Raw genomic sequence first — 25,577 nt, forward strand, 5'->3', positions numbered from 1 at the left:
TTTCTTTTCCTGTACCATTGTATGTGGAACACTGTCAACTTGCACCACCACAGCGCAAATGGCTGTTCTCACTTTCACAAAATGCCCTGCCATATCAGCAAAAACTCAGGACTGCATTGGCCGGGAATCGATTCTGGGCCTCACGCGTGGCAGGCGAGAATTCTACCACTGAACCACCAATGCTCCACAGATGCCTAATTTTACACTTACTCATGTACTTTAGTGTATAAAACAAAGCAGGAGTGTCAGGATGCCTTGCCTTGCCATCACCTCCAAGCCTACGTAACCAAGCCCGACTAGCACAGTCGCTAGAGTATAAGACTATTAATCTTAGGGTCATGTATTTGAGCTCCATGTTGGGCAGTTGTTTTTTTCTCTTCCTGTACCATTGTATGTGGAACAGTGTATACTTGCATCACCACAGCGCAAATGGCTGTCCTCACTTTCACAAAATGCACTGCCCTATCAGCAAAAACTCAGGAATGTATTGACCGGGAATTGAACCCGGCCTCCCACGTGGCCGGCTAGATTTCTACCACTGAACCACCAATGATCCACAGATGCTTAATTTTAGACTTACTCATGTACTTTAGTGTACAAAACAAAGCAGGAGAGTCAGGATGCCTTGCCTTGCCATCACCACAACTCCTCGGTTACCAAGCATTGCTAACTCAGTCGGTAAAGCATGAGACTCTTAATCTCAGGGTCGTGGGTTCGAGCCCCACATTGGGCGGATGTTTTTTTTCTTTTCCTGTACCATTGTATGTGGAACACTGTCAACTTGCACCACCACAGCGCAAATGGCTGTCCTCACTTTCACAAAATGCACTGCCATATCAGCAAAAATTCAGGACTGCATTGGCCGGAAATCGAACCCGGGCCTCCCGCGTGGCAGGCGAGAATTCTACCACTGAACCACCAATGCTCCACAGATACTTAATTTTACACTTACTCGTGTACTTTAGTGTATGAAACAAAGCAGGAGTGTCAGGATGCCTTGCCTTGCCATCACCTCCAAGCCTACGTAACCAAGCCCGACTAGCACAGTCGCTAGAGCATAAAACTATTAATCTTAGGGTCATGTATTTGAGCTCCATGTTGGGCAGTTGTTTTTTTCTCTTCCTGTACCATTGTATGTGGAACAGTGTATACTTGCATCACCACAGCGCAAATGGCTGTCCTCACTTTCACAAAATGCACTGCTCTATCAGCAAAAACTCAGGAATGTATTGACCGGGAATTGAACCCGGCCTCCCACGTGGCCGGCTAGATTTCTACCACTGAACCACCAATGATCCACAGATGCTTAATTTTAGACTTACTCATGTACTTTAGTGGACAAAACAAAGCAGGAGAGTCAGGATGCCTTGCCTTGCCATCACCACAACTCCTCGGTTACCAAGCATTGCTAACTCAGTCGGTAAAGCATGAGACTCTTAATCTCAGGGTCGTGGGTTCGAGCCCCACATTGGGCGGATGTTTTTTTTCTTTTCCTGTACCATTGTATGTGGAACACTGTCAACTTGCACCACCACAGCGCAAATGGCTGTCCTCACTTTCACAAAATGCACTGCCATATCAGCAAAAATTCAGGACTGCATTGGCCGGAAATCGAACCCGGGCCTCCCGCGTGGCTGGCGAGAATTCTACCACTGAACCACCAATGCTCCACAAATACTTAATTTTACACTTACTCGTGTACTTTAGTGTATGAAACAAAGCAGGAGTGTCAGGATGCCTTGCCTTGCCATCACCTCCATACATTCTCAACCAAGCCTGGCTAGCTCAGTCGGTAGAGCATGAGACTCTTAATCTCAGGGTCGTGGGTTCGATCCCAACGTTGGGCGGATGTTTTTTCTTTTCCTGTACCATTGTATGTGGAACACTGTCAACTTGCACCACCACAGCGCAAATGGCTGTCCTCACTTTCACAAAATACACTGCCATATCAGCAAAAACTCAGGACTGCATTGGCCGGGAATCGATTCCGGGCCTCATGTGTGGCAGGCGAGAATTCTACCACTGAACCACCAATGCTCCACAGATGCCTAATTTTACACTTACTCATGTACTTTAGTGTATAAAACAAAGCAGGAGTGTCAGGATGCCTTGCCTTGCCATCACCTCCAAGCCTACGTAACCAAGCCCGACTAGCACAGTCGCTAGAGCATAAGACTATTAATCTTAGGGTCATGTATTTGAGCTCCATGTTGGGCAGTTGTTTTTTTCTCTTCCTGTACCATTGTATGTGGAACAGTGTATACTTGCATCACCACAGCGCAAATGGCTGTCCTCACTTTCACAAAATGCACTGCCCTATCAGCAAAAACTCAGGAATGTATTGACCGGGAATTGAACCCGGCCTCCCACGTGGCCGGCTAGATTTCTACCACTGAACCACCAAAGATCCACAGATGCTTAATTTTAGACTTACTCATGTACTTTAGTGTACAAAACAAAGCAGGAGAGTCAGGATGCCTTGCCTTGCCATCACCACAACTCCTCGGTTACCAAGCATTGCTAACTCAGTCGGTAAAGCATGAGACTCTTAATCTCAGGGTCGTGGGTTCGAGCCCCACATTGGGCGGATGTTTTTTTCCTTTTCCTGTACCATTGTATGTGGAACACTGTCAACTTGCACCACCACAGCGCAAATGGCTGTCCTCACTTTCACAAAATGCACTGCCATATCAGCAAAAACTCAGGACTGCATTGGGCGGGAATCAAACTCGGGCCTCCCGCGTGGCTGGCGAGAATTCTACCACTGAACCACCAATGCTCCACAGGTACTTAATTTTACACTTACTCGTGTACTTTAGTGTATGAAACAAAGCAGGAGTGTCAGGATGCCTTGCCTTGCCATCACCTCCTTACATTCGCAACCAAGCCTGGCTAGCTCAGTTGGTAGAGCATGAGACTCTTAATCTCAGGGTCGTGGGTTCGAGCCCCACGTTAGGCGGATGGTTTTTTTTTTCCTGTACCATTGTATGTGGAACACTGTATACTTGCACCACCACAGCGCAAATGGCTGTCCTCACTTTCACAAAATACACTGCCATATCAGCAAAAACTCAGGACTGCATTGGCCGGGAATCGATCCCGGGCCTCACGCGTGGCAGGCGAGAATTCTACCACTGAACCACCAATGCTCCACAGGTACTTAATTTTACACTTACTCGTGTACTTTAGTGTATGAAACAAAGCAGGAGAGTCAGGATGCCTTGCCTTGCCATCACCACAACTCCTCGGTTACCAAGCATTGCTAACTCAGTCGGTAAAGCATGAGACTCTTAATCTCAGGGTCGTGGGTTCGAGCCCCACATTGGGCGGATGTTTTTTTTCTTTTCCTGTACCATTGTATGTGGAACACTGTCAACTTGCACCACCACAGCGCAAATGGCTGTTCTCACTTTCACAAAATGCCCTGCCATATCAGCAAAAACTCAGGACTGCATTGGCCGGGAATCGATTCTGGGCCTCACGCGTGGCAGGCGAGAATTCTACCACTGAACCACCAATGCTCCACAGATGCCTAATTTTACACTTACTCATGTACTTTAGTGTATAAAACAAAGCAGGAGTGTCAGGATGCCTTGCCTTGCCATCACCTCCAAGCCTACGTAACCAAGCCCGACTAGCACAGTCGCTAGAGTATAAGACTATTAATCTTAGGGTCATGTATTTGAGCTCCATGTTGGGCAGTTGTTTTTTTCTCTTCCTGTACCATTGTATGTGGAACAGTGTATACTTGCATCACCACAGCGCAAATGGCTGTCCTCACTTTCACAAAATGCACTGCCCTATCAGCAAAAACTCAGGAATGTATTGACCGGGAATTGAACCCGGCCTCCCACGTGGCCGGCTAGATTTCTACCACTGAACCACCAATGATCCACAGATGCTTAATTTTAGACTTACTCATGTACTTTAGTGTACAAAACAAAGCAGGAGAGTCAGGATGCCTTGCCTTGCCATCACCACAACTCCTCGGTTACCAAGCATTGCTAACTCAGTCGGTAAAGCATGAGACTCTTAATCTCAGGGTCGTGGGTTCGAGCCCCACATTGGGCGGATGTTTTTTTTCTTTTCCTGTACCATTGTATGTGGAACACTGTCAACTTGCACCACCACAGCGCAAATGGCTGTCCTCACTTTCACAAAATGCACTGCCATATCAGCAAAAATTCAGGACTGCAATGGCCGGAAATCGAACCCGGGCCTCCCGCGTGGCAGGCGAGAATTCTACCACTGAACCACCAATGCTCCACAGATACTTAATTTTACACTTACTCGTGTACTTTAGTGTATGAAACAAAGCAGGAGTGTCAGGATGCCTTGCCTTGCCATCACCTCCAAGCCTACGTAACCAAGCCCGACTAGCACAGTCGCTAGAGCATAAGACTATTAATCTTAGGGTCATGTATTTGAGCTCCATGTTGGGCAGTTGTTTTTTTCTCTTCCTGTACCATTGTATGTGGAACAGTGTATACTTGCATCACCACAGCGCAAATGGCTGTCCTCACTTTCACAAAATGCACTGCCCTATCAGCAAAAACTCAGGAATGTATTGACCGGGAATTGAACCCGGCCTCCCACGTGGCCGGCTAGATTTCTACCACTGAACCACCAAAGATCCACAGATGCTTAATTTTAGACTTACTCATGTACTTTAGTGTACAAAACAAAGCAGGAGAGTCAGGAGGCCTTGCCTTGCCATCACCACAACTCCTCGGTTACCAAGCATTGCTAACTCAGTCGGTAAAGCATGAGACTCTTAATCTCAGGGTCGTGGGTTCGAGCCCCACATTGGGCGGATGTTTTTTTTCTTTTCCTGTACCATTGTATGTGGAACACTGTCAACTTGCACCACCACAGCACAAATGGCTGTCCTCACTTTCACAAAATGCACTGCCATATCAGCAAAAACTCAGGACTGCATTGGGCGGGAATCAAACCCGGGCCTCCCGCGTGGCAGGCGAGAATTCTACCACTGAACCACCAATGCTCCACAGGTACTTAATTTTACACTTACTCGTGTACTTTAGTGTATGAAACAAAGCAGGAGTGTCAGGATGCCTTGCCTTGCCATCACCTCCTTACATTCGCAACCAATCCTGGCTAGCTCAGTCGGTAGAGCATGAGACTCTTAATCTCAGGGTCGTGGGTTCGAGCCCCACGTTAGGCGGATGTTTTTTTTTTTCCTGTACCATTGTATGTGGAACACTGTATACTTGCACCACCACAGCGCAAATGGCTGTCCTCACTTTCACAAAATACACTGCCATATCAGCAAAAACTCAGGACTGCATTGGCCGGGAATCGATTCCGGGCCTCATGCGTGGCAGGCGAGAATTCTACCACTGAACCACCAATGCTCCACAGGTACTTAATTTTACACTTACTCGTGTACTTTAGTGTATGAAACAAAGCAGGAGAGTCAGGATGCCTTGCCTTGCCATCACCACAACTCCTCGGTTACCAAGCATTGCTAACTCAGTCGGTAAAGCATGAGACTCTTAATCTCAGAGTCGTGGGTTCGAGCCCCACATTGGGTGGATGTTTTTTTTCTTTTCCTGTACCATTGTATGTGGAACACTGTCAACTTGCACCACCACAGCGCAAATGGCTGTTCTCACTTTCACAAAATGCCCTGCCATATCAGCAAAAACTCAGGACTGCATTGGCCGGGAATCGATTCCGGGCCTCACGCGTGGCAGGCGAGAATTCTACCACTGAACCACCAATGCTCCACAGATGCCTAATTTTACACTTACTCATGTACTTTAGTGTATAAAACAAAGCAGGAGTGTCAGGATGCCTTGCCTTGCCATCACCTCCAAGCCTACGTAACCAAGCCCGACTAGCACAGTCGCTAGAGCATAAGACTATTAATCTTAGGGTCATGTATTTGAGCTCCATGTTGGGCAGTTGTTTTTTTCTCTTCCTGTACCATTGTATGTGGAACAGTGTATACTTGCATCACCACAGCGCAAATGGCTGTCCTCACTTTCACAAAATGCACTGCCCTATCAGCAAAAACTCAGGAATGTATTTACCGGGAATTGAACCCGGCCTCCCACGTGGCCGGCTAGATTTCTACCACTGAACCACCAATGATCCACAGATGCTTAATTTTAGACTTACTCATGTACTTTAGTGTACAAAACAAAGCAGGAGAGTCAGGATGCCTTGCCTTGCCATCACCACAACTCCTCGGTTACCAAGCATTGCTAACTCAGTCGGTAAAGCATGAGACTCTTAATTTTAGGGTCGTGGGTTCGAGCCCCACATTGGGCGGATGTTTTTTTTCTTTTCCTGTACCATTGTATGTGGAACACTGTCAACTTGCACCACCACAGCGCAAATGTCTGTCCTCACTTTCACAAAATGCATTGCCATATCAGCAAAAATTCAGGACTGCATTGGCCGGAAATCGAACCCGGGCCTCCCGCGTGGCAGGCGAGAATTCTACCACTGAACCACCAATGCTCCACAGATACTTAATTTTACACTTACTCGTGTACTTTAGTGTATGAAACAAAGCAGGAGTGTCAGGATGCCTTGCCTTGCCATCACCTCCATACATTCTCAACCAAGCCTGCCTAGCTCAGTCGGTAGAGCATGAGACTCTTAATCTCAGGGTTGTAGGTTCGATCCCAACGTTGGGCGGATGTTTTTTCTTTTCCTGTACCATTGTATGTGGAACACTGTCAACTTGCACCACCACAGCGCAAATGGCTGTCCTCACTTTCACAAAATACACTGCCATATCAGCAAAAACTCAGGACTGCATTGGCCGGGAATCGATTCCGGGCCTCACGCGTGGCAGGCGAGAATTCTACCACTGAACCACCAATGCTCCACAGATGCTTAATTTTACACTTACTCATGTACTTTAGTGTATGAAATAAAGCAGGAGTGTCAGGATGCCTTGCCTTGCCATCACCTCCATACATTCTCAACCAAGCCTGGCTAGCTCAGTCGGTAGAGCATGAGACTCTTAATCTCAGTGTCGTGGGTTCGAGCCCCACGTTGGGTGGATGTTTTTTCTTTTCCTGTACCATTGTATGTGGAACACTGTATACTTGCACCACCACAGCGCAAATGGCTGTCCTCACTTTCACAAAATACACTGCCATATCAGCAAAAACTCAGGACTGCATTGTCCTGGAATCGATTCCGGGCCTCACGCGTGGCAGGCGAGAATTCTACCACTGAACCACCAATGCTCCACAGATGCCTAATTTTACACTTACTCATGTACTTTAGTGTATAAAACAAAGCAGGAGTGTCAGGATGCCTTGCCTTGCCATCACCTCCAAGCCTACGTAACCAAGCCCGACTAGCACAGTCGCTAGAGCATAAGACTATTAATCTTAGGGTCATGTATTTGAGCTCCATGTTGGGCAGTTGTTTTTTTCTCTTCCTGTACCATTGTATGTGGAACAGTGTATACTTGCATCACCACAGCGCAAATGGCTGTCCTCACTTTCACAAAATGCACTGCCCTATCAGCAAAAACTCAGGAATGTATTGACCGGGAATTGAACCCGGCCTCCCACGTGGCCGGCTAGATTTCTACCACTGAACCACCAATGATCCACAGACGCTTAATTTTAGACTTACTCATGTACTTTAGTGTACAAAACAAAGCAGGAGAGTCAGGATGCCTTGCCTTGCCATCACCACAACTCCTCGGTTACCAAGCATTGCTAACTCAGTCGGTAAAGCATGAGACTCTTAATCTCAGTGTCGTGGGTTCGAGCCCCACATTGGGCGGATGTTTTTTTTCTTTTCCTGTACCATTGTATGTGGAACACTGTCAACTTGCACCACCACAGCGCAAATGGCTGTCCTCCCTTTCACAAAATACACTGCCATATCAGCAAAAACTCAGGACTGCATTGGCCGGGAATCGATTCCGGGCCTCACGCGTGGCAGGCGAGAATTCTACCACTGAAGCACCAATGCTCCACAGATGCCTAATTTTACACTTACTTATGTACTTTAGTGTATAAAACAAAGCAGGAGTGTCAGGATGCCTTGCCTTGCCATCACCTCCAAGCCTACGTAACCAAGCCTGACTAGCACAGTCGCTAGAGCATAAGACTATTAATCTTAGGGTCATGTATTTGAGCTCCATGTTGGGCAGTTGTTTTTTTCTCTTCCTGTACCATTGTATGTGGAACAGTGTATACTTGCATCACCACAGCGCAAATGGCTGTCCTCACTTTCACAAAATGTACTGCCCTATCAGCAAAAACTCAGGAATGTATTGACCGGGAATTGAACCCGGCCTCCCACGTGGCCGGCTAGATTTCTACCACTGAACCACCAATGATCCACAGACGCTTAATTTTAGACTTACTCATGTACTTTAGTGTACAAAACAAAGCAGGAGAGTCAGGATGCCTTGCCTTGCCATCACCACAACTCCTCGGTTACCAAGCATTGCTAACTCAGTCGGTAAAGCATGAGACTCTCAATCTCAGGGTCGTGGGTTCGAGCCCCACATTAGGTGGATGATTTTTTTCTTTTCCTGTACCATTGTATGTGGAACACTGTCAACTTGCACCACCACAGCGCAAATGGCTGTCCTCATTTTCACAAAATGCACTGCCATATCAGCAAAAACTCAGGACTGCATTGGCCGGGAATGGAACCTGGGCCTCCCGCGTGGCAGGCGAGAATTCTACCACTGAACCACCAAAGCTCCACAGATACTTAATTTTACACTAACTCGTGTACTTTAGTGTATGAAACAAAGCAGGAGTGTCAGGATGCCTTGCCTTGCCTTGCCATCACCTCCATGCATTCGCAACCAAGCTTGGCTAGCTCAGTTGGTAGAGCATGAGACTCTTAATCTCAGGGTCGTGGGTTCGAGCCCCACATTAGGTGGATGTTTTTTCTTTTCCTGTACCATTGTATGTGGAACACTGTATACTTGCACCACCACAGCGCAAATGGCTGTCCTCCCTTTCACAAAATACACTGCCATATCAGCAAAAACTCAGGACTGCATTGGCCGGGAATCGATTCCGGGCCTCACGCGTGGCAGGCGAGAATTCTACCACTGAACCACCAATGCTCCACAGATGCCTAATTTTACACTTACTCATGTACTTTAGTGTATAAAACAAAGCAGGAGTGTCAGGATGCCTTGCCTTGCCATCACTTCCAAGCCTACGTAACCAAGCCTGACTAGCACAGTCGCTAGAGCATAAGACTATTAATCTTAGGGTCATGTATTTGAGCTCCATGTTGGGCAGTTGTTTTTTTCTCTTCCTGTACCATTGTATGTGGAACAGTGTATACTTGCATCACCACAGCGCAAATGGCTGTCCTCACTTTCACAAAATGCACTGCCCTATCAGCAAAAACTCAGGAATGTATTGACCGGGAATTGAACCCGGCCTCCCACGTGGCCGGCTAGATTTCTACCACTGAACCACCAATGATCCACAGACGCTTAATTTTAGACTTACTCATGTACTTTAGTGTACAAAACAAAGCAGGAGAGTCAGGATGCCTTGCCTTGCCATCACCACAACTCCTCGGTTACCAAGCATTGCTAACTCAGTCGGTAAAGCATGAGACTCTCAATCTCAGGGTCGTGGGTTCGAGCCCCACATTGGGCGGATGTTTTTTTTCTTTTCCTGTACCATTGTATGTGGAACACTGTCAACTTGCACCACCACAGCGCAAATGGCTGTTCTCACTTTCACAAAATGCACTGCCATATCAGCAAAAACTCAGGACTGCATTGGCCGGGAATCGATTCCGGGCCTCACGCGTGGCAGGCGAGAATTCTACCACTGAACCACCAATGCTCCACAGATACTTAATTTTACACTTACTCGTGTACTTTAGTGTATGAAATAAAGCAGGAGTGTCAGGATACCTTGCCTTGCCATCACCTCCATACATTCTCAACCAAGCCTGGCTAGCTCAGTCGGTAGAGCATGAGACTCTTAATCTCAGTGTCGTGGGTTCGAGCCCCACGTTGGGCGGATGTTTTTTAATTTCCTGTACCATTGTATGAGGAACACTGTATACTTGCACCACCACAGCGCAAATGGCTGTCCTCACTTTCACAAAATACACTGCCATATCAGCAAAAACTCAGGACTGCATTGTCCTGGAATCGATTCCGGGCCTCACGCGTGGCAGGCGAGAATTCTACCACTGAACCACCAATGCTCCACAGATGCCTAATTTTAAACTTACTCATGTACTTTAGTGTATAAAACAAAGCAGGAGTGTCAGGATGCCTTGCCTTGCCATCACCTCCAAGCCTACGTAACCAAGCCCGACTAGCACAGTCGCTAGAGCATAAGACTATTAATCCTAGGGTCATGTATTTGAGCTCCATGTTGGGCAGTTGTTTTTTTCTCTTCCTGTACCATTGTATGTGGAACAGTGTATACTTGCATCACCACAGCGCAAATGGCTGTCCTCACTTTCACAAAATGCACTGCCCTATCAGCAAAAACTCAGGAATGTATTGACCGGGAATTGAACCCGGCCTCCCACGTGGCCGGCTAGATTTCTACCACTGAACCACCAATGATCCACAGATGCTTAATTTTAGACTTACTCATGTACTTTAGTGTACAAAACAAAGCAGGAGAGTCAGGATGCCTTGCCTTGCCATCACCACAACTCCTCGGTTACCAAGCATTGCTAACTCAGTCGGTAAAGCATGAGACTCTTAATCTCAGGGTCGTGGGTTCGAGCCCCACATTGGGCGGATGTTTTTTTTCTTTTACTGTACCATTGTATGTGGAACACTGTCAACTTGCACCACCACAGCGCATATGGCTGTCCTCACTTTCACAAAATGCACTGCCATATCAGCAAAAATTCTGGACTGCATTGGCCGGAAATCGAACCCGGGCCTCCCGCGTGGCAGGCGAGAATTCTACCACTGAACCACCAATGCTCCACAGATACTTAATTTTACACTTACTCGTGAACTTTAGTGTATGAAACAAAGCAGGAGTGTCAGGATGCCTTGCCATCACCTCCATACATACTCAACCATGCCTGGCTAGCTCAGTCGGTAGAGCATGAGACTCTTAATCTCAGGGTCGTGGGTAAGAGCCCCACGTTGGGCGGATGTTTTTTCTTTTCCTGTACCATTGTATGTGGAACAATGTATTCTTACACCACCACAGCGGAAATGGCTGTCCTCACTTTCACAAAATACCCTGCCATATCAGCAAAAACTCAGGACTGCATTGGCCAGGAATCGAACCCGGACCCCCCGCGTGGCAGACGAGAATTCTACCACTGTACCACCAATGCTCCACAGATACTTAATTTTACACTTACTCATGTACTTTAGTGTATGAAACAAAGCAGGAGTGTCAGGATGCCTTGCCTTGCCATCACCTCCATACATTCTCACCCAAGCCTGGCTAGCTCAGTCGGTAGAGCATGAGACTCTTAATCTCAGGGTCGTGGGTTCGAGCCCCACGTTGGGCAGATGTTTTTTCTTTTTCTGTACCATTGTATGTGGAACACTGTATACTTGCACCACAACAGCGCAAATGGCTGTCCTCACTTTCACAAAATACACTGCCATATCAGCAAAATTTCAAGACTGCATTGGCCGGGAATCGATTCCGGGCCACACGCGTGGCAGGCGAGAATTCTACCACTGAACCACCAATGCTCCACAGATGCCTAATTTTACACTTACTCATGTACTTTAGTGTATAAAACAAAGCAGGAGTGTCAGGATGCCTTGCCTTGCCATCACCTCCAAGTCTACATAACCAAGCCCGACTAGCACAGTCGCTAGAGCATAAGACTATTAATCTTAGGGTCATGTATTTGAGCTCCATGTTGGGCAGTTGTTTTTTTCTTTTCCTGTACCATTGTATGTGGAACAGTGTATACTTGCATCACCACAGCGCAAATGGCTGTCCTCACTTTCACAAAATGCACTGCCCTATCAGCAAAAACTCAGGAATGTATTGACCGGGAATTGAACCCGGCCTCCCACGTGGCCGGCTAGATTTCTACCACTGAACCACCAATGATCCACAGATGCTTAATTTTAGACTTACTCATGTACTTTAGTGTACAAAACAAAGCAGGAGAGTCAGGATTCCTTGCCTTGCCATCACCACAACTCCTCGGTTACCAAGCATTGCTAACTCAGTCGGTAAAGCATGAGACTCTTAATCTCAGGGTCTTGGGTTCGAGCCCCACATTGGGCAGATGTTTTTTTTTTTTTCCTGTACCATTGTATGTGGAACACTGTCAACTTGCACCACCACAGCGCAAATGGCTGTCCTCACTTTCACAAAATGCACTGCCATATCAGCAAAAACTCAGGACTGCATTGGCCGGGAATCGAACCCAGGCCTCCCGCGTGGCAGGCGAGAATTCTACCACTGAACCACCAATGCTCCACAGATACTTAATTTTACACTTACTCGTGTACTTTAGTGTATGAAACAAAGCAGGAGTGTCAGGATGCCTTGCCTTGCCATCACCTCCATACATTCTCAACCAAACCTGGCTAGCTCAGTCGGTAGAGCATGAGACTCTTAATCTCAGGGTCGTGGGTTCGAGCCCCACATTGGGCGGATGTTTTTTCTTTTCCTGTACCATTGTATGTGGAACACTGTATACTTGCACCACAACAGCGCAAATGGTTGTCCTCACTTTCACAAAATACACTGCCATATCAGCAAAAACTCATTACTGCATTGGCCGGGAATCGATTCTGGGCCTCACGCGTGGCTGGCGAGAATTCTACCACTGAACCACCAATGCTCCACAGATGCCTAATTTTACACTTACTCATGTACTTTAGTGTATAAAACAAAGCAGGAGTGTCAGGATGCCTTGCCTTGCCATCACCTCCAAGCCTACGTAACCAAGCCCGACTAGCACAGTCGCTAGAGCATAAGACTATTAATCTTAGGGTCATGTATTTGAGCTCCATGTTGGGCAGTTGTTTTTTTCTCTTCCTGTATCATTATATGTGGAACAGTGTATACTTGCATCACCACAGCGCAAATGGCTGTCCTCACTTTCACAAAATGCACTGCCCTATCAGCAAAAACTCAGGAATGTATTGACCGGGAATTGAACCCGGCCTCCCACGTGGCCGGCTAGATTTCTACCACTGAACCACCAATGATCCACAGATGATTAATTTTAGACTTACTCATGTACTTTAGTGTACAAAACAAAGCAGGAGAGTCAGGATGCCTTGCCTTGCCCTCACCACAACTCATCGGTTACCAAGCATTGCTAACTTAGTCGGTAAAGCATAAGAATCTTAATCTCAGGGTTGTGGGTTCAAGCCCCACGTTAGGCGGATGTTTTTTCTTTTCCTGTACCATTGTATGTGGAACACTGTGTACTTGCACCACCACAGCAAAAATGGCTGTCCTCACTTTCACAAAATACACCGCCATATCAGCAAAAACTCAGGACTGCATTGGCCGGGAATCGATTCCGGGCCTCACGCGTGGCAGGCGAGAATTCTACCACTGAACCACCAATGCTCCACAGATGCCTAATTTTACACTTACTCATGTACTTTAGTGTATAAAACAAAGCAGGAGTGTCAGGATGCCTTGCCTTGCCATCACCTCCAAGCCTACGTAACCAAGCCCGACTAGCACAGTCGCTAGAGCATAAGACTATTAATCTTAGGGTCATGTATTTGAGCTCCATGTTGGGCAGTTGTTTTTTTCTCATCCTGTATCATTATATGTGGAACAGTGTATACTTGCATCACCACAGCGCAAATGGCTGTCCTCACTTTCACAAAATGCACTGCCCTATCAGCAAAAACTCAGGAATGTATTGACCGGGAATTGAACCCGGCCTCCCACGTGGCCGGCTAGATTTCTACCACTGAACCACCAATGATCCACAGATGATTAATTTTAGACTTACTCATGTACTTTAGTGTACAAAACAAAGCAGGAGAGTCAGGATGCCTTGCCTTGCCCTCACCACAACTCATCGGTTACCAAGCATTGCTAACTTAGTCGGTAAAGCATAAGAATCTTAATCTCAGGGTTGTGGGTTCAAGCCCCACGTTAGGCGGATGTTTTTTCTTTTCCTGTACCATTGTATGTGGAACACTGTGTACTTGCACCACCACAGCAAAAATGGCTGTCCTCACTTTCACAAAATACACTGCCATATCAGCAAAAACTCAGGACTGCATTGGCCGGGAATCGATTCCGGGCCTCACGCGTGGCAGGCGAGAATTCTACCACTGAACCACCAATGCTCCACAGATGCCTAATTTTACACTTACTCATGTACTTTAGTGTATAAAACAAAGCAGGAGTGTCAGGATGCCTTGCCTTGCCATCACCTCCAAGCCTACGTAACCAAGCCCGACTAGCACAGTCGCTAGAGCATAAGACTATTAATCTTAGGGTCATGTATTTGAGCTCCATGTTGGGCAGTTGTTTTTTTCTCTTCCTGTACCATTGTATGTGGAACAGTGTATACTTGCATTACCACAGCGCAAATGGCTGTCCTCACTTTCACAAAATGCACTGCCCTATCAGCAAAAACTCAGGAATGTATTGACCGGGAATTGAACCCGGCCTCCCACGTGGCCGGCTAGATTTCTACCACTGAACCACCAATGATCCACAGATACTTAATTTTAGACTTACTCATGTACTTTAGTGTACACAACAAAGCAGGAGAGTCAGGATGCTTTGCCTTGCCATCACCACAACTCCTCGGTTACCAAGCATTGCTAACTCAGTCGGTAAAGCATGAAACTCTTAATCTCAGGGTCGTGGGTTCGAGCCCCACATTGGGCGGATGTTTTTTTTCTTTTCCTGTACCATTGTATGTGGAACACTGTCAACTTGCACCACCACAGCGCAAATGGCTGTCCTCACTTTCACAAAATGCACTGCCATATCAGCAAAAACTGAGAACTGCATTGGCCGGGAATCGAACCCGGGCCACCCGCGTGGCAGGCGAGAATTCTACCACTGAACCACCAATGCTCCACAGATGCCTAATTTTACACTTACTCGTGTACTTTAGTGTATAAAACAAAGCAGGAGTGTCAGGATGCCTTGCCTTGCCATCACCTCCAAGCCTACGTAACCATGCCCGACTAGCACAGTCGCTAGAGCATAAGACTATTAATCTTAGGGTCATGTATTTGAGCTCCATGTTGGGCAGTTGTTTTTTTCTCTTCCTGTATCATTGTATGTGGAACAGTGTATACTTGCATCACCACAGCGCAAATGGCTGTCCTCACTTTCACAAAATGCACTGCCCTATCAGCAAAAACTCAGGAATGTATTGACCGGGAATTAAACCCGGCCTCCCACAGGGCCGGCTAGATTTCTACCACTGAACCACCAATGATCCACAGATGCTTAATTTTAGACTTACTCATGTACTTTAGTGTACAAAACAAAGCAGGAGAGTCAGGATGCCTTGCCTTGCCATCACCACAACTCCTCGGTTACCAAGCATTGCTAACTTAGTCGGTAAAGCATAAGACTCTTAATCTCAGGGTTGTGGGTTCAAGCCCCACGCTAGGCGGATGTTTTTTCTTTTCCTGTACCATTGTATGTGGAACACTGTGTACTTGCACCACCACATCAAAAATGGCTGTCCTCACTTTCACAAAATACACTGCCATATCAGCAAAAACTCAGGACTGCATTGGCCGGGAATCGATTCCAGGCCTCACGCGTGGCAGGCGAGAATTCTACCACTGAACCACCAGTGCTCCACAGATGCCTAATTTTACACTTACTCATGTACTTTAGTGTATAAAACAAAGCAGGAGTGTCAGGATGCCTTGCCTTGCCATCACCTCCAAGCCTACGTAACCAAGCCCGACTAGCACAGTCGCTAGAGCATAAGACTATTAATCTTAGGGTCATGTATTTGAGCTCCATGTTGGGCAGTTGTTTTTTTCTCTTCCTGTACCATTGTATGTGGAACAGTGTATACTTGCATCACCACAGCGCAAATGGCTGTCCTCACTTTCACAAAATGCACTGCCCTATCAGCAAAAACTCAGGAATGTATTGACCGGGAATTGAACCCGGCCTCCCACGTGGCCGGCTAGATTTCTACCACTGAACCACAGATGCTTAATTTTAGACTTACTCATGTACTTTAGTGTACACAACAAAGCAGGAGAGTCAGGATGCTTTGCCTTGCCATCACCACAACTCCTCGGTTACCAAGCATTGCTAACTCAGTCGGTAAAGCATGAGACTCTTAATCTCAGGGTCGTGGGTTCGAGCCCCACATTAGGCGGATGTTTTTTTTCTTTTCCTGTACCATTGTATGTGGAACACTGTCAACTTGCACCACCACAGCGCAAATGGCTGTCCTCACTTTCACAAAAATGCACTGCCATATGAGGAAAACTGAGGACTGCATTGGCCGGGAATCGAACCCGGGCCTCCCGCGTGGCAGGCGAGAATTCTACCACTGAACCACCAATGCTCACAGGTACTTAATTTTACACTTACTCGTGTACTTTAGTGTATGAAACAAAGCAGGAGTGTCAGGATGCCTTGCCTTGCCATCACCTCCATACATTCTCAACCAAGGCTGGCTAGCTCAGTCGGTAGAGAATGAGACTTTTAATCTCAGGGTCGTGGGTTCGAGCCCCACGTTGGGCGGATGTTTTTTCTTTTCCTGTACCATTGTATGTGGAACACTGTATACTTGCACCACCACAGCGCAAATGGCTGTCCTCACTTTCACAAAATACACTGCCATATCAGCAAAAACTCAGGACTGCTTTGGCCGGGAATCGATTCCACGCCTCACGCGTGGCAGGCGAGAATTCTACCACTGAACCACCAATACTCCACAGATGCCTAATTTTACACTTACTCATGTACTTTAGTGTATAAAACAAAGCAGGAGTGTCAGGATGCCTTGCCTTGCCATCACCTCCAAGCCTACGTAACCAAGCCCGACTAGCACAGTCGCTAGAGTATAAGACTATTAATCTTAGGGTCATGTATTTGAGCTCCATGTTGGGCAGTTGTTTTTTTCTCTTCCTGTACCATTGTATGTGGAACAGTGTATACTTGCATCACCACAGCGCAAATGGCTGTCCTCACTTTCACAAAATGCACTGCCCTATCAGCAAAAACTCAGGAATGTATTGACCGGGAATTGAACCCGGCCTCCCACGTGGCCGGCTAGATTTCTACCACTGAACCACCAATGATCCACAGATGCTTAATTTTAGACTTACTCATGTACTTTAGTGTACAAAACAAAGCAGGAGAGTCAGGATGCCTTGCCTTGCCATCACCACAACTCCTCGGTTACCAAGCATTGCTAACTCAGTCGGTAAAGCATGAGACTCTTAATCTCAGGGTCGTGGGTTCGAGCCCCACATTGGGCGGATGTTTTTTTTCTTTTCCTGTACCATTGTATGTGGAACACTGTCAACTTGCACCACCACAGCGCAAATGGCTGTCCTCACTTTCACAAAATGCACTGCCATATCAGCAAAAATTCAGGACTGCAATGGCCGGAAATCGAACCCGGGCCTCACGCGTGGCAGGCGAGAATTCTACCACTGAACCACCAATGCTCCACAGATACTTAATTTTACACTTACTCGTGTACTTTAGTGTATGAAACAAAGCAGGAGTGTCAGGATGCCTTGCCTTGCCATCACCTCCAAGCCTACGTAACCAAGCCCGACTAGCACAGTCGCTAGAGCATAAGACTATTAATCTTAGGGTCATGTATTTGAGCTCCATGTTGGGCAGTTGTTTTTTTCTCTTCCTGTACCATTGTATGTGGAACAGTGTATACTTGCATCACCACAGCGCAAATGGCTGTCCTCACTTTCACAAAATGCACTGCCCTATCAGCAAAAACTCAGGAATGTATTGACCGGGAATTGAACCCGGCCTCCCACGTGGCCGGCTAGATTTCTACCACTGAACCACCAAAGATCCACAGATGCTTAATTTTAGACTTACTCATGTACTTTAGTGTACAAAACAAAGCAGGAGAGTCAGGAGGCCTTGCCTTGCCATCACCACAACTCCTCGGTTACCAAGCATTGCTAACTCAGTCGGTAAAGCATGAGACTCTTAATCTCAGGGTCGTGGGTTCGAGCCCCACATTGGGCGGATGTTTTTTTTCTTTTCCTGTACCATTGTATGTGGAACACTGTCAACTTGCACCACCACAGCACAAATGGCTGTCCTCACTTTCACAAAATGCACTGCCATATCAGCAAAAACTCAGGACTGCATTGGGCGGGAATCAAACCCGGGCCTCCCGCGTGGCAGGCGAGAATTCTACCACTGAACCACCAATGCTCCACAGGTACTTAATTTTACACTTACTCGTGTACTTTAGTGTATGAAACAAAGCAGGAGTGTCAGGATGCCTTGCCTTTCCATCACCTTCTTACATTCGCATCCAATCCTGGCTAGCTCAGTCGGTAGAGCATGAGACTCTTAATCTCAGGGTCGTGGGTTCGAGCCCCACGTTAGGCGGATGTTTTTTTTTTCCTGTACCATTGTATGTGGAACACTGTATACTTGCACCACCACAGCGCAAATGGCTGTCCTCACTTTCACAAAATACACTGCCATATCAGCAAAAACTCAGGACTGCATTGGCCGGGAATCGATTCCGGGCCTCATGCATGGCAGGCGAGAATTCTACCACTGAACCACCAATGCTCCACAGGTACTTAATTTTACACTTACTCGTGTACTTTAGTGTATGAAACAAAGCAGGAGAGTCAGGATGCCTTGCCTTGCCATCACCACAACTCCTCGGTTACCAAGCATTGCTAACTCAGTCGGTAAAGCATGAGACTCTTAATCTCAGAGTCGTGGGTTCGAGCCCCACATTGGGCGGATGTTTTTTTTCTTTTCCTGTACCATTGTATGTGGAACACTGTCAACTTGCACCACCACAGCGCAAATGGCTGTTCTCACTTTCACAAAATGCCCTGCCATATCAGCAAAAACTCAGGACTGCATTGGCCGGGAATCGATTCCGGGCCTCACGCGTGGCAGGCGAGAATTCTACCACTGAACCACCAATGCTCCACAGATGCCTAATTTTACACTTACTCATGTACTTTAGTGTATAAAACAAAGCAGGAGTGTCAGGATGCCTTGCCTTGCCATCACCTCCAAGCCTACGTAACCAAGCCCGACTAGCACAGTCGCTAGAGCATAAGACTATTAATCTTAGGGTCATGTATTTGAGCTCCATGTTGGGCAGTTGTTTTTTTCTCTTCCTGTACCATTGTATGTGGAACAGTGTATACTTGCATCACCACAGCGCAAATGGCTGTCCTCACTTTCACAAAATGCACTGCCCTATCAGCAAAAACTCAGGAATGTATTGACCGGGAATTGAACCCTGCCTCCCACGTGGCCGGCTAGATTTCTACCACTGAACCACCAATGATCCACAGATGCTTAATTTTAGACTTACTCATGTACTTTAGTGTACAAAACAAAGCAGGAGAGTCAGGATGCCTTGCCTTGCCATCACCACAACTCCTCGGTTACCAAGCATTGCTAACTCAGTCGGTAAAGCATGAGACTCTTAATTTTAGGGTCGTGGGTTCGAGCCCCACATTGGGCGGATGTTTTTTTTCTTTTCCTGTACCATTGTATGTGGAACACTGTCAACTTGCACCACCACAGCGCAAATGTCTGTCCTCACTTTCACAAAATGCATTGCCATATCAGCAAAAATTCAGGACTGCATTGGCCGGAAATCGAACCCGGGCCTCCCACGTGGCAGGCGAGAATTCTACCACTGAACCACCAATGCTCCACAGATACTTAATTTTACACTTACTCGTGTACTTTAGTGTATGAAACAAAGCAGGAGTGTCAGGATGCCTTGCCTTGCCATCACCTCCATACATTCTCAACCAAGCCTGGCTAGCTCAGTCGGTAGAGCATGAGACTCTTAATCTCAGGGTTGTAGGTTCGATCCCAACGTTGGGCAGATGTTTTTTCTTTTCCTGTACCATTGTATGTGGAACACTGTCAACTTGCACCACCACAGCGCAAATGGCTGTCCTCACTTTCACAAAATACACTGCCATATCAGCAAAAACTCAGGACTGCATTGGCCGGGAATCGATTCCGGGCCTCACGCGTGGCAGGCGAGAATTCTACCACTGAACCACCAATGCTCCACAGATACTTAATTTTACACTTACTCGTGTACTTTAGTGTATGAAACAAAGCAGGAGTGTCAGGATGCCTTGCCTTGCCATCACCTCCATACATTCTCAACCAAGCCTGGCTAGCTCAGTCGGTAGAGCATGAGACTCTTAATCTCAGGGTTGTAGGTTCGATCCCAACGTTGGGCGGATGTTTTTTCTTTTCCTGTACCATTGTATGTGGAACACTGTCAACTTGCACCACCACAGCGCAAATGGCTGTCCTCACTTTCACAAAATACACTGCCATATCAGCAAAAACTCAGGACTGCATTGGCCGTGAATCGATTCCGGGCCTCACGCGTGGCAGGCGAGAATTCTACCACTGAACCACCAATGCTCCACAGATGCCTAATTTTACACTTACTCATGTACTTTAGTGTATAAAACAAAGCAGGAGTGTCAGGATGCCTTGCCTTGCCATCACTTCCAAGCCTACGTAACCAAGCCCGACTAGCACAGTCGCTAGAGCATAAGACTATTAATCTTAGGGTCATGTATTTGAGCTCCATGTTGGGCAGTTGTTTTTTTCTCTTCCTGTACCATTGTATGTGGAACAGTGTATACTTGCATCACCACAGCGCAAATGGCTGTCCTCACTTTCACAAAATGCACTGCCCTATCAGCAAAAACTCAGGAATGTATTGACCGGGAATTGAACCCGGCCTCCCACGTGGCCGGCTAGATTTCTACCACTGAACCACCAATGATCCACAGATGCTTAATTTTAGACTTACTCATGTACTTTAGTGTACAAAACAAAGCAGGAGAGTCAGGATGCCTTGCCTTGCCATCACCACAACTCCTCGGTTACCAAGCATTGCTAACTCAGTCGGTAAAACATGAGACTCTTAATCTCAGGGTCGTGGGTTCGAGCCCCACATTGGGCGGATGTTTTTTTTCTTTTACTGTACCATTGTATGTGGAACACTGTCAACTTGCACCACCACAGCGCAAATGGCTGTCCTCACTTTCACAAAATGCACTGCCATATCAGCAAAAATTCAGGACTGCATTGGCCGGAAATCGAACCCGGGCCTCCCGCGTGGCAGGCGAGAATTCTACCACTGTACCACCAATGCTCCGCAGATACTTAATTTTACACTTACTCATGTACTTTAGTGTATGAAATAAAGCAGGAGTGTCAGGATGCCTTGCCTTGCCATCACCTCCATACATTCTCAACCAAGCCTGGCTAGCTCAGTCGGTAGAGCATGAGACTCTTAATCTCAGTGTCGTGGGTTCGAGCCCCACGTTGGGCGGATGTTTTTTCTTTTCCTGTACCATTGTATGTGGAACACTGTATACTTGCACCACCACAGCGCAAATGGCTGTCCTCACTTTCACAAAATACACTGCCATATCAGCAAAAACTCAGGACTGCATTGTCCTGGAATCGATTCCGGGCCTCACGCGTGGCAGGCGAGAATTCTACCACTGAACCACCAATGCTCCACAGATGCCTAATTTTACACTTACTCATGTACTTTAGTGTATAAAACAAAGCAGGAGTGTCAGGATGCCTTGCCTTGCCATCACCTCCAAGCCTACGTAACCAAGCCCGACTAGCACAGTCGCTAGAGCATAAGACTATTAATCTTAGGGTCATGTATTTGAGCTCCATGTTGGGCAGTTGTTTTTTTCTCTTCCTGTACCATTGTATGTGGAACAGTGTATACTTGCATCACCACAGCGCAAATGGCTGTCCTCACTTTCACAAAATGCACTGCCCTATCAGCAAAAACTCAGGAATGTATTGACCGGGAATTGAACCCGGCCTCCCACGTGGCCGGCTAGATTTCTACCACTGAACCACCAATGATCCACAGACGCTTAATTTTAGACTTACTCATGTACTTTAGTGTACAAAACAAAGCAGGAGAGTCAGGATGCCTTGCCTTGCCATCACCACAACTCCTCGGTTACCAAGCATTGCTAACTCAGTCGGTAAAGCATGAGACTCTTAATCTCAGTGTCGTGGGTTCGAGCCCCACATTGGGCGGATGTTTTTTTTCTTTTCCTGTACCATTGTATGTGGAACACTGTCAACTTGCACCACCACAGCGCAAATGGCTGTCCTCCCTTTCACAAAATACACTGCCATATCAGCAAAAACTCAGGACTGCATTGGCCGGGAATCGATTCCGGGCCTCACGCGTGGCAGGCGAGAATTCTACCACTGAAGCACCAATGCTCCACAGATGCCTAATTTTACACTTACTTATGTACTTTAGTGTATAAAACAAAGCAGGAGTGTCAGGATGCCTTGCCTTGCCATCACCTCCAAGCCTACGTAACCAAGCCTGACTAGCACAGTCGCTAGAGCATAAGACTATTAATCTTAGGGTCATGTATTTGAGCTCCATGTTGGGCAGTTGTTTTTTTCTCTTCCTGTACCATTGTATGTGGAACAGTGTATACTTGCATCACCACAGCGCAAATGGCTGTCCTCACTTTCACAAAATGTACTGCCCTATCAGCAAAAACTCAGGAATGTATTGACCGGGAATTGAACCCGGCCTCCCACGTGGCCGGCTAGATTTCTACCACTGAACCACCAATGATCCACAGACGCTTAATTTTAGACTTACTCATGTACTTTAGTGTACAAAACAAAGCAGGAGAGTCAGGATGCCTTGCCTTGCCATCACCACAACTCCTCGGTTACCAAGCATTGCTAACTCAGTCGGTAAAGCATGAGACTCTCAATCTCAGGGTCGTGGGTTCGAGCCCCACATTGGGTGGATGATTTTTTTCTTTTCCTGTACCATTGTATGTGGAACACTGTCAACTTGCACCACCACAGCGCAAATGGCTGTCCTCACTTTCACAAAATGCACTGCCATATCAGCAAAAACTCAGGACTGCATTGGCCGGGAATGGAACCTGGGCCTCCCGCGTGGCAGGCGAGAATTCTACCACTGAACCACCAAAGCTCCACAGATACTTAATTTTACACTAACTCGTGTACTTTAGTGTATGAAACAAAGCAGGAGTGTCAGGATGCCTTGCCTTGCCTTGCCATCACCTCCATGCATTCGCAACCAAGCTTGGCTAGCTCAGTTGGTAGAGCATGAGACTCTTAATCTCAGGGTCGTGGGTTCGAGCCCCACATTAGGTGGATGTTTTTTCTTTTCCTGTACCATTGTATGTGGAACACTGTATACTTGCACCACCACAGCGCAAATGGCTGTCCTCCCTTTCACAAAATACACTGCCATATCAGCAAAAACTCAGGACTGCATTGGCCGGGAATCGATTCCGGGCCTCACGCGTGGCAGGCGAGAATTCTACCACTGAACCACCAATGCTCCACAGATGCCTAATTTTACACTTACTCATGTACTTTAGTGTATAAAACAAAGCAGGAGTGTCAGGATGCCTTGCCTTGCCATCACTTCCAAGCCTACGTAACCAAGCCTGACTAGCACAGTCGCTAGAGCATAAGACTATTAATCTTAGGGTCATGTATTTGAGCTCCATGTTGGGCAGTTGTTTTTTTCTCTTCCTGTACCATTGTATGTGGAACAGTGTATACTTGCATCACCACAGCGCAAATGGCTGTCCTCACTTTCACAAAATGCACTGCCCTATCAGCAAAAACTCAGGAATGTATTGACCGGGAATTGAACCCGGCCTCCCACGTGGCCGGCTAGATTTCTACCACTGAACCACCAATGATCCACAGACGCTTAATTTTAGACTTACTCATGTACTTTAGTGTACAAAACAAAGCAGGAGAGTCAGGATGCCTTGCCTTGCCATCACCACAACTCCTCGGTTACCAAGCATTGCTAACTCAGTCGGTAAAGCATGAGACTCTCAATCTCAGGGTCGTGGGTTCGAGCCCCACATTGGGCGGATGTTTTTTTTCTTTTCCTGTACCATTGTATGTGGAACACTGTCAACTTGCACCACCACAGCGCAAATGGCTGTTCTCACTTTCACAAAATGCACTGCCATATCAGCAAAAACTCAGGACTGCATTGGCCGGGAATCGATTCCGGGCCTCACGCGTGGCAGGCGAGAATTCTACCACTGAACCACCAATGCTCCACAGATACTTAATTTTACACTTACTCGTGTACTTTAGTGTATGAAATAAAGCAGGAGTGTCAGGATACCTTGCCTTGCCATCACCTCCATACATTCTCAACCAAGCCTGGCTAGCTCAGTCGGTAGAGCATGAGACTCTTAATCTCAGTGTCGTGGGTTCGAGCCCCACGTTGGGCGGATGTTTTTTCTTTTCCTGTACCATTGTATGAGGAACACTGTATACTTGCACCACCACAGCGCAAATGGCTGTCCTCACTTTCACAAAATACACTGCCATATCAGCAAAAACTCAGGACTGCATTGTCCTGGAATCGATTCCGGGCCTCACGCGTGGCAGGCGAGAATTCTACCACTGAACCACCAATGCTCCCTAGATGCCTAATTTTAAACTTACTCATGTACTTTAGTGTATAAAACAAAGCAGGAGTGTCAGGATGCCTTGCCTTGCCATCACCTCCAAGCCTACGTAACCAAGCCCGACTAGCACAGTCGCTAGAGCATAAGACTATTAATCCTAGGGTCATGTATTTGAGCTCCATGTTGGGCAGTTGTTTTTTTCTCTTCCTGTACCATTGTATGTGGAACAGTGTATACTTGCATCACCACAGCGCAAATGGCTGTCCTCACTTTCACAAAATGCACTGCCCTATCAGCAAAAACTCAGGAATGTATTGACCGGGAATTGAACCCGGCCTCCCACGTGGCCGGCTAGATTTCTACCACTGAACCACCAATGATCCACAGATGCTTAATTTTAGACTTACTCATGTACTTTAGTGTACAAAACAAAGCAGGAGAGTCAGGATGCCTTGCCTTGCCATCACCACAACTCCTCGGTTACCAAGCATTGCTAACTCAGTCGGTAAAGCATGAGACTCTTAATCTCAGGGTCGTGGGTTCGAGCCCCACATTGGGCGGATGTTTTTTTTCTTTTACTGTACCATTGTATGTGGAACACTGTCAACTTGCACCACCACAGCGCAAATGGCTGTCCTCACTTTCACAAAATGCACTGCCATATCAGCAAAAATTCTGGACTGCATTGGCCGGAAATCGAACCCGGGCCTCCCGCGTGGCAGGCGAGAATTCTACCACTGAACCACCAATGCTCCACAGATACTTAATTTTACACTTACTCGTGAACTTTAGTGTATGAAACAAAGCAGGAGTGTCAGGATGCCTTGCCATCACCTCCATACATACTCAACCATGCCTGGCTAGCTCAGTCGGTAGAGCATGAGACTCTTAATCTCAGGGTCGTGGGTAAGAGCCCCACGTTGGGCGGATGTTTTTTCTTTTCCTG

General features: G+C 46.9%; 28 non-coding genes across 28 annotated transcripts; 16 read left to right on the plus strand and 12 right to left on the minus strand.

Moving 5' to 3' along the window:
* Positions 1-854: 854 nt before the first annotated feature.
* Positions 855-925, minus strand: TRNAG-GCC (transfer RNA glycine (anticodon GCC)). Its single transcript has one exon. It is a non-coding gene; the product is annotated as a tRNA-Gly (tRNA).
* An 849-nt stretch (positions 926-1,774) lies between these two features.
* On the plus strand, positions 1,775-1,847 carry TRNAK-CUU (transfer RNA lysine (anticodon CUU)). The gene has a single exon. It is a non-coding gene; the product is annotated as a tRNA-Lys (tRNA).
* Positions 1,848-2,886: 1,039 nt separating this feature from the next.
* TRNAK-CUU (transfer RNA lysine (anticodon CUU)) lies at positions 2,887-2,959 on the plus strand. Its single transcript has one exon. It is a non-coding gene; the product is annotated as a tRNA-Lys (tRNA).
* A 119-nt stretch (positions 2,960-3,078) lies between these two features.
* On the minus strand, positions 3,079-3,149 carry TRNAG-GCC (transfer RNA glycine (anticodon GCC)). The gene has a single exon. It is a non-coding gene; the product is annotated as a tRNA-Gly (tRNA).
* Positions 3,150-4,192: 1,043 nt separating this feature from the next.
* TRNAG-GCC (transfer RNA glycine (anticodon GCC)) lies at positions 4,193-4,263 on the minus strand. The gene has a single exon. It is a non-coding gene; the product is annotated as a tRNA-Gly (tRNA).
* A 671-nt stretch (positions 4,264-4,934) lies between these two features.
* TRNAG-GCC (transfer RNA glycine (anticodon GCC)) lies at positions 4,935-5,005 on the minus strand. Its single transcript has one exon. It is a non-coding gene; the product is annotated as a tRNA-Gly (tRNA).
* Positions 5,006-5,112: 107 nt separating this feature from the next.
* Positions 5,113-5,185, plus strand: TRNAK-CUU (transfer RNA lysine (anticodon CUU)). The gene has a single exon. It is a non-coding gene; the product is annotated as a tRNA-Lys (tRNA).
* Positions 5,186-6,418: 1,233 nt separating this feature from the next.
* Positions 6,419-6,489, minus strand: TRNAG-GCC (transfer RNA glycine (anticodon GCC)). Its single transcript has one exon. It is a non-coding gene; the product is annotated as a tRNA-Gly (tRNA).
* Positions 6,490-6,966: 477 nt separating this feature from the next.
* Positions 6,967-7,039, plus strand: TRNAK-CUU (transfer RNA lysine (anticodon CUU)). Its single transcript has one exon. It is a non-coding gene; the product is annotated as a tRNA-Lys (tRNA).
* A 1,786-nt stretch (positions 7,040-8,825) lies between these two features.
* TRNAK-CUU (transfer RNA lysine (anticodon CUU)) lies at positions 8,826-8,898 on the plus strand. Its single transcript has one exon. It is a non-coding gene; the product is annotated as a tRNA-Lys (tRNA).
* A 667-nt stretch (positions 8,899-9,565) lies between these two features.
* Positions 9,566-9,638, plus strand: TRNAE-CUC (transfer RNA glutamic acid (anticodon CUC)). The gene has a single exon. It is a non-coding gene; the product is annotated as a tRNA-Glu (tRNA).
* Positions 9,639-9,937: 299 nt separating this feature from the next.
* TRNAK-CUU (transfer RNA lysine (anticodon CUU)) lies at positions 9,938-10,010 on the plus strand. The gene has a single exon. It is a non-coding gene; the product is annotated as a tRNA-Lys (tRNA).
* An 861-nt stretch (positions 10,011-10,871) lies between these two features.
* On the minus strand, positions 10,872-10,942 carry TRNAG-GCC (transfer RNA glycine (anticodon GCC)). Its single transcript has one exon. It is a non-coding gene; the product is annotated as a tRNA-Gly (tRNA).
* A 472-nt stretch (positions 10,943-11,414) lies between these two features.
* TRNAK-CUU (transfer RNA lysine (anticodon CUU)) lies at positions 11,415-11,487 on the plus strand. The gene has a single exon. It is a non-coding gene; the product is annotated as a tRNA-Lys (tRNA).
* An 861-nt stretch (positions 11,488-12,348) lies between these two features.
* Positions 12,349-12,419, minus strand: TRNAG-GCC (transfer RNA glycine (anticodon GCC)). Its single transcript has one exon. It is a non-coding gene; the product is annotated as a tRNA-Gly (tRNA).
* Positions 12,420-12,526: 107 nt separating this feature from the next.
* Positions 12,527-12,599, plus strand: TRNAK-CUU (transfer RNA lysine (anticodon CUU)). The gene has a single exon. It is a non-coding gene; the product is annotated as a tRNA-Lys (tRNA).
* A 2,341-nt stretch (positions 12,600-14,940) lies between these two features.
* Positions 14,941-15,011, minus strand: TRNAG-GCC (transfer RNA glycine (anticodon GCC)). The gene has a single exon. It is a non-coding gene; the product is annotated as a tRNA-Gly (tRNA).
* A 1,400-nt stretch (positions 15,012-16,411) lies between these two features.
* Positions 16,412-16,482, minus strand: TRNAG-GCC (transfer RNA glycine (anticodon GCC)). Its single transcript has one exon. It is a non-coding gene; the product is annotated as a tRNA-Gly (tRNA).
* A 1,782-nt stretch (positions 16,483-18,264) lies between these two features.
* On the minus strand, positions 18,265-18,335 carry TRNAG-GCC (transfer RNA glycine (anticodon GCC)). The gene has a single exon. It is a non-coding gene; the product is annotated as a tRNA-Gly (tRNA).
* A 107-nt stretch (positions 18,336-18,442) lies between these two features.
* On the plus strand, positions 18,443-18,515 carry TRNAK-CUU (transfer RNA lysine (anticodon CUU)). The gene has a single exon. It is a non-coding gene; the product is annotated as a tRNA-Lys (tRNA).
* A 1,232-nt stretch (positions 18,516-19,747) lies between these two features.
* TRNAG-GCC (transfer RNA glycine (anticodon GCC)) lies at positions 19,748-19,818 on the minus strand. The gene has a single exon. It is a non-coding gene; the product is annotated as a tRNA-Gly (tRNA).
* A 107-nt stretch (positions 19,819-19,925) lies between these two features.
* Positions 19,926-19,998, plus strand: TRNAK-CUU (transfer RNA lysine (anticodon CUU)). The gene has a single exon. It is a non-coding gene; the product is annotated as a tRNA-Lys (tRNA).
* A 297-nt stretch (positions 19,999-20,295) lies between these two features.
* TRNAK-CUU (transfer RNA lysine (anticodon CUU)) lies at positions 20,296-20,368 on the plus strand. The gene has a single exon. It is a non-coding gene; the product is annotated as a tRNA-Lys (tRNA).
* Positions 20,369-21,407: 1,039 nt separating this feature from the next.
* TRNAK-CUU (transfer RNA lysine (anticodon CUU)) lies at positions 21,408-21,480 on the plus strand. The gene has a single exon. It is a non-coding gene; the product is annotated as a tRNA-Lys (tRNA).
* A 1,786-nt stretch (positions 21,481-23,266) lies between these two features.
* Positions 23,267-23,339, plus strand: TRNAK-CUU (transfer RNA lysine (anticodon CUU)). The gene has a single exon. It is a non-coding gene; the product is annotated as a tRNA-Lys (tRNA).
* Positions 23,340-24,006: 667 nt separating this feature from the next.
* On the plus strand, positions 24,007-24,079 carry TRNAE-CUC (transfer RNA glutamic acid (anticodon CUC)). Its single transcript has one exon. It is a non-coding gene; the product is annotated as a tRNA-Glu (tRNA).
* A 299-nt stretch (positions 24,080-24,378) lies between these two features.
* TRNAK-CUU (transfer RNA lysine (anticodon CUU)) lies at positions 24,379-24,451 on the plus strand. Its single transcript has one exon. It is a non-coding gene; the product is annotated as a tRNA-Lys (tRNA).
* Positions 24,452-25,312: 861 nt separating this feature from the next.
* On the minus strand, positions 25,313-25,383 carry TRNAG-GCC (transfer RNA glycine (anticodon GCC)). Its single transcript has one exon. It is a non-coding gene; the product is annotated as a tRNA-Gly (tRNA).
* Positions 25,384-25,577: the final 194 nt, after the last annotated feature.

The sequence above is a fragment of the Pseudophryne corroboree genome, chromosome 3, assembly GCF_028390025.1.
Source record: "Pseudophryne corroboree isolate aPseCor3 chromosome 3, aPseCor3.hap2, whole genome shotgun sequence".
In the NCBI taxonomy this organism is placed as follows: domain Eukaryota; kingdom Metazoa; phylum Chordata; class Amphibia; order Anura; family Myobatrachidae; genus Pseudophryne; species Pseudophryne corroboree.